This window comes from Squalius cephalus (genome assembly GCF_949319135.1).
Source record: "Squalius cephalus genome assembly, chromosome: 17".
In the NCBI taxonomy this organism is placed as follows: Eukaryota; Metazoa; Chordata; class Actinopteri; order Cypriniformes; family Leuciscidae; genus Squalius; species Squalius cephalus.
In genome coordinates this window covers 22,807,063-22,817,976 of record NC_137138.1, presented here as the reverse complement: position 1 = coordinate 22,817,976, position 10,914 = coordinate 22,807,063, and positions in this window count along the sequence as shown.

Below are 10,914 nucleotides of genomic sequence, written 5' to 3'. Positions count from 1 at the left end.
CAGCTCTATATTGGAGTGGTGTCTTTGCCAAAAAGATGCACAAGTAATCCAATACATAAGTTAAAATTATATATATATATATACATATATATATATATATATATATATATATATATATATATATATATATATATATAAAAAATGTGTTTCCTGTGTAGACTAACATATTTCAGTTATATCCCAACCCAATGATCTGGAAGCAAACAGGACTCCTCCCAAAGATTCAGTAATTCATTGGTATGAACTTGCTCCAACAAGCCAATAATTTCCTTTAGAAAGTTATAAGAACCAAGAAATTGCACAACATCAGTTCAAATGTCCTAGTGTCATCAAGTCATTATGACTCCACTTATGTTTTTTTTTTTTTTTTTTTTTTTTTTTTGGTCAAACTCCCTCTTTTCATAATTTTGTAAGACAGAACAACTTCGTAAGCAACAAACAAGCACAAAAAAGTTACATTTCCCTTTTTAGAAAGCTATAATGGGAATGGCATATTTGGGAATTTTTACCATGGTGAAACTGCCTTCCCATGAAAATGTTTACAGCTGTCACTGATTCACAATGATGTGGCAAAAGGCCTTACCATGCTAACCAATTATATCAAATAATCCAAATAATCAAATAATTTATCAAATAAATAACCAATTATTTATCCATACACATCATGTATTTATTTATTTTTTAATCGTGTGTCCTTGTCATCTAAAATCAAAATAATTTCCCCTCCCTCCTACAGTGGCATCTCTACCCTGATGATGTGTTTACTGCAGCAAGGGCGGGACAACCTGTCACTCACATGAAATCAACCAATAGCAAACCACAACCATCCAATCAATACCCGATGAACAAAATCAAGTCCCGCCCTACATTTTCTTGTTCAGAAATGACGGATATACACCATATACAGAAATTAAATTTAAAGATGTACTTAAGTCCTACTTAAGTGGGTCAAAAGCACTTTAAGCTCAGCTAATTGCATTTATTATAAATGTAAACTATAATACATTTTCATTTAATTGAAATTATGTGATTAAGTGTCCAAAAACATTACATTCAGTTTGCACTTAAGTTTATTCTTTTAAAGTAAATTGTTTCTGTAAAAATACTCTTTTTAAAAGTATGCTAAAGTTACTTTTTTCACCAGGGTAGAGAGGACTGATTACCTTTAGATATAAAGCATGACTTTTTTTTAACATCAACTGCAAAGAAACTTTAGCATGTTTCTCAAAAATAGTAGACTAGGTTAGTGTTCATTCTTGCAGCTAGTTATGAATTTTCTAAGGCTTACTATTAAAAATGAGTATACTAGAGTAAGGTAAGTGGGTTAATGAAGAGTGTTAGCATGTAGCAAGCAGGAATCTCTCTGCTTATTGGTGCATTTTGTAGTGTACTCACTATTGCTCTATTTTTGTGTGCATTGGACTAAATAGTGTACTGATAGTGTGGTTTGTGGTTTGAGTGTTGGATGTTTCTCTATTTTTGTGTGCATTGGACTATATAGTGTACTGATAGTGTGGTTTGTGGTTTGAGTGTTGGATGTTTAATTTTTTCTGATCTACTGTTCCTTCATTCGGAAGGAGACATGATTTATTTTAGGTCAGTGGTTCTCAATTGGTTTGGCGTGGGACCCACAGTTTTTTCCATGGTCATTAAGCTGCGAACCAAATTTTTAGGACTTGAGACCAAGCTAATTTATTTCTCAAAAATAGAAATAAATTCTCTGTCCACTTTCAACCACTTCCAGAGGTAGTCAAAAACACATTAGACCGGATTGCTTTCGTAGTGTAAACGCTCATGTTGTCGAATGTGTTCGAACAGCCACAAAAGACTGCCAGCTATCCGGCCTACTGACCTTTTGCTTAAACAAAACAGACAGGATTTAAACTTTGTTGACTGAAGACCCAAATTTGGTTAGTCTCTGATCACGTTCATATGTAAATTGCTCATGCTTATTTTGTCCATTAGATCGAAAGATCTAACAAAAACCATACATTTACCTGCCAATAGACCCTCCATTTAAAGACATCAGGACAGAAAGTGGACAAAAGAGATGGATTAAAACATCAGGCATAAACGGGTATATGTCTGCCTCATCTACTTTTGATCCGATCGACCAAACGCATCTTGGAACAGAGTTGCCATATGGCAAGAATTAATTTCTACTAATTTCCTTGTTATTCAGAAAAAAATACAATATATTGCACTGTGGGAATTAAAAGGGCAAGCCTTAAGGTAGCCAATGATGTGCTGTTTTTAAAGGTGACATTATGCCCCTTTTCACAAGATGTAATCTAAATCTTTGGTGTCCCTAGACTGTGTCTGTGAAATTTCTGCTCAAAGTACCTCCCAGATCATTTATTATAGCTTGTAAAATTTGCCCCTTTTTGGGTGTGAACAAACAAACAAAAGCCGTTTTTGTGTGTCCCTTTAAATGCAAATAAGCTGCTGCTCCCCGCCCCTGTTCAGAAGAGGGTCGATCCTTTACACAAGCTTTGTATACTCCGGCAATAACAAAACACGTGAATCTCACTCATCCAAAATCTAAAAAATAACCAGTAGCAGAGTGCAGCCTGACGGAGAGACTCAGGATGAGGTTGCAACTTTTAGACTGAACCTGGACGTTTCTGAATGGTTAGTGGATACATGTATGTAGTTGTTGTCGTTGTGGAGTTACATTGATTCATCTCATCGAGCATGAACCTTCATGTTGAACTTTTACACAAGTTGAAACAGTTCCCTGAGGTCTTTATAAAACAGCTGTGACATTTTATGGTCAAATAGTGTTCTGTGCTGGTCTGTGCAGCCGAACAAAGCTCAAACTTTTGCCATTGTGTTAGAACTGGTTACACTGTTGTCGCTTCCGAAAACCAAATGGCAGCACTGTGGGTGGAAACGTGCAGATTAAGGGGCGGTAATATTATAATAAGATCCCCTTCCTATGTCAGAAGTGGAGCGAAATCTGATTGGCTTTTTTTTTTTTTTACATGCTTGCAGGGAAAGTCTTACCAAAACAAAGTTACTGGGTCACTTTTCACGTTTTCTGGGTTGGTAGACGCACCACTGGGGACCCGATTAAAGCACTTAAACACGGAATAAGTCAGCTTTTCATGAAATGTCCCCTTTAAGTAACATGACCCTGTCCCACTTGTCCCATCAACGACGTAATATCCGCGTTATTCCTGGTTTCCACTCGTACTGCCATAGTAACCATGGCGACATACATGGACAACTGCGTTACGTCTAGCGGCACGCTCACGCTGTTGTTGTTTCGTTCAAACATTATGGACCATGGCAAGCAGACTTTGGGACAAAAGGAGAACTAAAACGAGGATCAATATCAGCGTGGCGTTTTCGAGATGCCGAGAGCTCCACGTGCGTGATAAACTTCGACTTGACAGAGACGCGCAAATGTACATAAAACTCAATGTTATATAGCTCCATAATTCCGCTTACGCGTCATCAATATACGCCTTTGTTATTGTAAGAGGTTAGCGACCCCTAGCAGAGAAAAAAATTACATATTGTAGCTTTAATCTAATTTCTAAACTTCTATGGTAAGTAAATTAGATATTTTTATTCACAAATCAACTTTGTCTAACATAGTTTTACTGTAAATTGAGAAAATATCAATGTTTTCATATGGCAACGCTGTGCCACTACGGAAAAATAGGTTTGTTGCCCTACGGCAACACTGTACCACATTGCAATTGCAGTAGCCTAATGTATTTCCCCATTGGGATTTTTTTTAATATATATAGTAGCAACAATAATATGATTGCAGTTACTTATTTATTTGAAGTGTTTTATTGTAGTATAGTTGTATTTATGTATAAATGACAAAATTATTTAGGCCTATTCTTTTCAGAAAATGAATACAGCAACATTTTACGGTAAGGGCATGTCACGATCCACACTCGGGAAAGAAGGGAAGATCCAAGAATGCGGTAAGTAATATTTATTGGGGAATTCCATAATCGAAATCAGTCCAGGCAAAGGTCAAACTCAAAATCAGCAATCCAAAACACAAGACCAGAATAAGACACGGATGAAAAACAGACCTCAAAGGTGGTGTGATGAATAACAAGGACTCCGTGACACAGACTAAAACAGACAGGGTTATATACACAGGGAATAGACAATGCTAATGGGGAATAGACTGAGTGCAATGATTAGTGATAGGGAACAGCTGAGTGCAATGATGAGACAAGGATTGTGGGGAATGTAGTTCAACTTGTGACTGACACCGTGGGGAAGGAGGACATCTAGTGGACACCTGGAGAACACAAACCTGACACCGTGACAGGGCAATAGGAAGAGTGCAGATTTAGCTCTTCAATGTGATGAGAGTGAGGACGAGTTAACCATTTTGAAGGTTAAATGATAGGGATCTACTTATTTTTGGTTTGCATAAATAGAAAAGAAAATCATAATTTTATAGATTTTTTTTTTTTTTTTTTTTTTTACCATTTTTTGCATTGTGGTAAATGGCAACGTTTCCCTAAGTAGCCCCAGAAGGGTCAACAGCATTCTCACACATCCTTCAAAATAAAAGTCTCTCATCAAAAGAAAAGAAAATTAGAATTATGTTTATTGTTGTTGTTTCTTTGACTGCACAACGGTCTTGCGACCCACTTTTAGGTCATGACCCACCAGTTGAGAAAAACTGTTTGGTCACTACCTCCTGAAAGACAAATATGGACAGTTTAAATTCAGTGGGAAATTACTATTAACAGACACAGGTGAAAATGAAATTATTTTATTTGAAGTATAAAGGAAGCGGAGATGTTCATGTCTTGGAAGGCATTTTTCTCGCTTATCTTCACTTGCCTTTAAAACAGACCTGGTCTGACAGAGGTCACAGACAGAGGTCCTTAGCTTATTCACTAGTAAAGTTGTATGATTACAAGCAGCAAATAGAAGCAAAGTCATATAAAATTTAACATTGTTATTGAGAAAACTGCTGAAAATGATTTGTCCTATATATATATACAGTATCTCACAAAAGTGACCCCTCACATTTTTGTAAATATTTTATTATATCTTTTCATTAGACAACACTGAAGAAATGACACTTTGATACAATGTAAAGTAGTGAGTGTACAGCTTGTATAACAGTGCAAATTTGCTGTCCCCTCAAAATAACTCAACACACAGCCATTAATGTCTAAACTGCTGGCAACAAAAGTGAGTACACCCCTAAGTGAAAATGTCCAAATTGGGCCAAATTAGCCATTTTCCCTCCCCGGTGTCATGTGACTCGTTAGTGTTACAAGGTCTCAGGTGTGAATGGGGAGCAGGTGTGTTAAAGGAATACTTCACCTCTGGAAAGCTGAATGTGTATCTACGGGTCATTTATGTAGAAGAAATGTGAAATTATTTTTGAATTTGGAGCTTTCTAGACTGAGAAAAGTCAGAAAATGTATTTTTGGCTTATGTGGATGAAAGACAACAACTCCCAGAATGCACTTGCTTCGCTGCCCTAGGAGGCCACTCCCAAGTGCCCTACTACTCAGCTTTTACTACTCAGCTTTTACTACTCAGCTTTCTCCACAGAACAAGAGCCTGCTAGCTTAGCTTCCAAAAAAAGATGGCTGACACTATGTGTACATTCTGTGCGTGAGATCCCACCCTCTATGGGCGGGTTGAAAACATGCGGGACAGCCCCTACTACTGGCTGTAGTCTTTAGCCTCTGGACAAAAAATCCTCCGATGACGCAAAATGACGGTCTTTGCGTCATCGGAGGATTTTTTCCAGACAAAAATAGATCTCTCTCTCAGGGGGATATGAGGGTGGAAAGCACGGTAATTTGAAAATACTACAGGTTTTCTACTAATACAAAGCTTAATGCTAAATCCTGAAGTATCCCTTTAAGTTTGGTGTTATCGCTCTCACACTCTCTCATACAGGTCACTGGAAGTTCAACATGGCACCTCATGGCAAAGAACTCTCTGAGGATCTGAAAAAAGAATTGTTGCTCTACATAAATATTCTTATAGGCCTAGGCTATAAGAAGATTGCCAACACCCTGAAACTGAGCTGCAGCACGGTGACCAAGACCATACAGCGGTTTAACAGGACAGGTTCCACTCAGAACAGGCCTCGCCATGGTCGACCAAAGAAGTTGAGTGCACGTGCTCAGCATCATATCCAGAGGTTGGCTTTGCAAAATAGATGTATGAGTGCTGCCAGCATTGCTGCAGAGGTTGAAGGGGTGGGGGGTCAGCCTGTCAGTGCTCATAACATACGCCGCACACTGCATCAAATTGGTCTGCAGAAGGAAGTCTCTTCTAAAGATGATGCACAAGAAAGCCCCCAGACAGTTTGCTGAAGACAAGTAGACTAAGGACATGGATTACTGGAACCATGTCCTGTAGTCTGATGAGACCAAGATAAACTTATTTGGTTCAGATGGTGTCAAGCATGGTGGTGGGAGAGTCATGGTCTGGGGCTGCATGAGTGCTGCTGGTACTGAGGAACTACAGTTCATTGAAGGAACCATGAATGCCAACATGTACTGTGACATTCTGAAGCAGAGCAAGGAAACTGGGTCGCAGGGCAGTATTCCAACATGATAACGACCCCAAACAGAAGCTGAGGGTAAAGGTGATGGACTGGCCAAGCATGTCTCCAGACCTAAACCCTATTGAGCACCTGTGGGGCATCCTCAAATGGAAGGTGGAGGAGCGCAAGGTCTCTAACATCCAGTAGCTCCGTGATGTCGTCATGAAGGAGTGGAAGAGGACTCCAGTGGCAACCTGTGAAGCTGTGGTGAACTCCATGCCCAAGAAAATAATGGTGGCCACACAAAATATTGACACTTTGAGCCTAATTTGGACATTTTGACTTAGGGGTGTACTCACATTTGTTGCCAGCGGTTTAGACAGCGGTTTGTGTTGAGTTATTTTGAGGGGACAGCAAATTTACACTGTTATACAAGCTGTACACTCACTACTTTACATTGTAGCAAAGTGTAATTTAGATATAATAAAATATTTACAAAAATGTGAGGGGTACAAAGAGATACAATATATATAATACCTCACCTAATCAAGGCTCTATGATCAGGAACTGCCACCTGCAGAAGACAAAACAAGTCTTTTACTAAGTCACTAGTCATTCAATATTAGGAGTAAAAACAGTAAAGCATGTTAACCTACCAAGTGTGGCTTGTTAATGGTGAATGTCTCTTGATCGTATATTATCATGCCACCAAATCCTTTAGGGTTCTCCACACTTTGGACAGGGGTCTAAATATATAGTTTTATTTGTTAATATCATGTTAATGTAAAACATTAAATAAAATGCAAAGTTACAAGAGAAGTATGATAGAAATCCAAATTATGATTTAATTGTGCTATAAAGTAATATTCAAAATAAAAAAATAAAAAATCAATACTGTAATATTGAGAGGGCATCACTAGGCCTTGATTTAAGTGGTTAAAGCCATTTGATGACCTTGAAGGATGAACAAGTGTCCAAAAAACAATAAATGAATCCAAAAAATTTGCAATAATAATGACAGTAAACATAAGATTTTGCCAGATTGACTCTAAACACACATGCGGCGTAGAAAAGCCACAAGGTTAATAGTGTAGCAACAGCCCCATTTTGTTTTCTGCAACACCTAAATGTAGCGCTGCTCTCATTGTCACAAACAATAAAAGCTTCAGTAATTACCCAATATTATCAATATCTGCTTTATAAGTAAAAATGTAATAATAAAATGGATTTTGATGGAAATATTAACTATTTCATGAGCAATATTTATACATACCATGACAACGGTGCTGTTTCACAAATCACGCCAAGAAAGTACGCCGCCTAACTAAGGTCCCTCCAAAGACTAATAAAACACTAATAAAAATAATCATTATGCTACTTTCTAAATTATACAAATATTGTTTAATTATATAATGAATGTATATATTATAGTTATTCCTTAATATAATCATACAATTTTTAAGCCACAAACTTTTATTGAAATAACTAGCCTAATAGTAATAGTAATAACAAGCAAACAACATCTGAACAGTTACTTCTGATAAGTTCCCAATAACACTTATCATGTTATCGATTACCTTATAACAGCAAATGGAGGATTAACTGTAGGTTTATTACATTATAATTATTTCAGTTTAACAGCTAAACCCATTTTAAACATTTCATTTCAAGCAGAGGCTGAAACTGAAATGATTATATTTTGTATAATTTCCTTCTGAGAATTGAGTAGATATAATTTTTCAATTCTCTATTGTCTTACATGAGAAAAATAATAATACAAAGGCCTTTTTAACTTTAATATGACTTTAGAAAATAAATGAAGAAAATAAAGTGACACTCAGGAATACAGATTTATTTGCTAGACTGTTTCTTTCCTGAAACGTTGTGCCTTTCGAACAGTCCAACACTGAAGTGAAACTGAAGGTCTGTTTCTGCCCCAAGAGTCGATAAGAACATGGTAGCAAACCATTTTTGGCTTGTTTAAATGTAATATGTTAAATTCTAACATAAATTTAGCTATAACACTTGCATGTAAACAGCAATTAACAACAGGGTATGTGGTTTCAAGACAACATTTTTAAGACATAGTAGTGTCTCAATACCGGCATATGGTCTTGCTACACACACAAAGTAGGGATTTCCCCTATAACCAATGAAATGCATATTTTATTGCATAGTTTTTAGTGCAAATGAACCAAAACTATCAAAATAAGATATCATTTTTCTGGTCCATTTGGTCCAGGCTGAGGATTTACACATGATGTTATTCACTTTTTTAGTTTTTGAGCAGTCAAATGAATTTAATTAAATCCATTGATATCAATGTAATTCTCACATAGTATGTTACAAATTTGCACATCTTATAAATTTCAAAAATAATTTCTCATAAATTTTGAAAAACAAAAAGTTTTCATCCAACACTGTTTTTTTCTGTAGTTTATTTAAAAATTGGCATTTCATGTAATTTCTTTTTTCTTTTTTTTAAAAAGAAAAACAGGGGAAATGTAGTAATAAAAGGGTTATAACACAGTAAGTTACAAACGTTTGAAATTTTTTGTGCATTCACCAGTTAACAAAGTTATTAATCAGATACAATATGGTTTTAGTTAAAGGATAATTCCGGTATTTAACACCTTGAGTCTATTTTGTAGTTTGTTTTGGATGAACTAGAGTGGTGGACAAAGAAATTTTGACGATGGGTCCTGTCTCGACTTTTTGACTCTTTTAGAATCGCCTTTGACCGCTTCAGAGTGGCTGTCTATGGGCATGCACGAACATGTCCTTAAAACAACCCTTAAGGTTCGTTTTCAAAACTGTGCAACTCACCGAGTGGTTAGTGGTGTTAGTTGATGATTAAAAACAAGTAGCGTAGGACCCATCATCAAAATTTCTGTGTCCACCACTCTAGTTCATCCAAAACAAACTACAAAATAGACTCAAGGTGTTAAATACCGGAATTATCCTTTAAAATGTTTTACACACCATTTTATATGCTTTCATTGAACAGGGTCCTAATGGACACATGAATGCAATGAAAAGTTCACTGTTCTAAATCCCACTCAACATCTGATTGGCTGCGAACAGAAAAATGACTCGATGCTTAAACGTGCACATAGTTATGACGAAAATCGATATAAAGTCTCTGAGCTGGCTCTGAATCAAGTATGAAAAAGATAGACATTAGCCCCCAGTTTCACAGACAAGGCTTGTAAGTCTAGTCAAGATGCACACCAGTAATGTTTTTTCTAAGGCATGTTTATTAAAGCTACTTAAATGTCCTAATTGAACTAAGAACTAATCCTGGCTTAATCTAAGCCCTGTCTGTGAAACCAGGGGCCTGTTCTTCGTACGTTGCTTAAAACATCCGAGATCAAATTACACATCCAAGATGATATCATCGTGCTAATCATGATCTGGCTAATTAGGTTCTTCGAACACACTTGCCGGATATGATTAGTATCGCTGGATTGAGTTATCTGAGATAATTGCGCGTTCATGCGCTGGTTTAAAAGGGGATATGTATCGATAGTAGAAACATTGATCAGCAACGCTGCTATTGGCTGCTCAGCGTGGCCAAAGAGCGCGCTCAGTTTTTCTTCTCAGCAGAGCAAGAACTAATAGTCGAAGTTTATTCGGAATTTTAATGTTTAATCAAAACGCCAGGGAACACCTCAAAGTCTGCAAAAGCCAGGAGAAAGGGCTGGCAAAAAGTAGCAGACAATTTAAATCCGTTAGAAGTGGCCATGTTAGATGTTTTTATCACTTATTAGCCTATATATTTGTATTTTAATAATTGCATAATTACTTTGTGCATTGTAATTTCAGAGTCACCATACTAGAACATGGGAACAAATAAAAGTGAAGTACAAAAATATTCTACATAATGGTAATATTTAGTTAGGCTATATTATAGTCTCTTTTATAAAAGGCACTGTTAAATAAATGGTGTTCTGTTTATAAAAGCAACCAAGAAAAAGGCTGAGAAAAAAAAGAAAAGATCTTAGTAGCCTACACTGTAAAATAATTTTTGCTGCATTAAATTAAGGCCATATAGTCATTTCAACTGTTAAATCTTGAGTAATGATGAATTGCTTTGACTTGTGAAAGTGAAAACTGATGAACTTATGTTAATGTAAAAATATTTTGCCATGAGTTATTGATCACATTTTTCCCCATTGTAGTTCATTGTAATGACAATGTGTTTTCCTCTTTTGTGCACTTTTACATAATACACCAACATTTGTATCTTTTCCCAAGAAAGTGGTGGCTGAAATATGTGCAGTAAGTGGACATTTTCTAACTTTCCAAAGGAAAGAAAGTATAAGACTTTGTAATGTCCATTTGTTTCCATTGCACTGGACAGTGAATAAACCCTCTCAGATAACTGTCATATGGAGGAACTAGCCTACCTG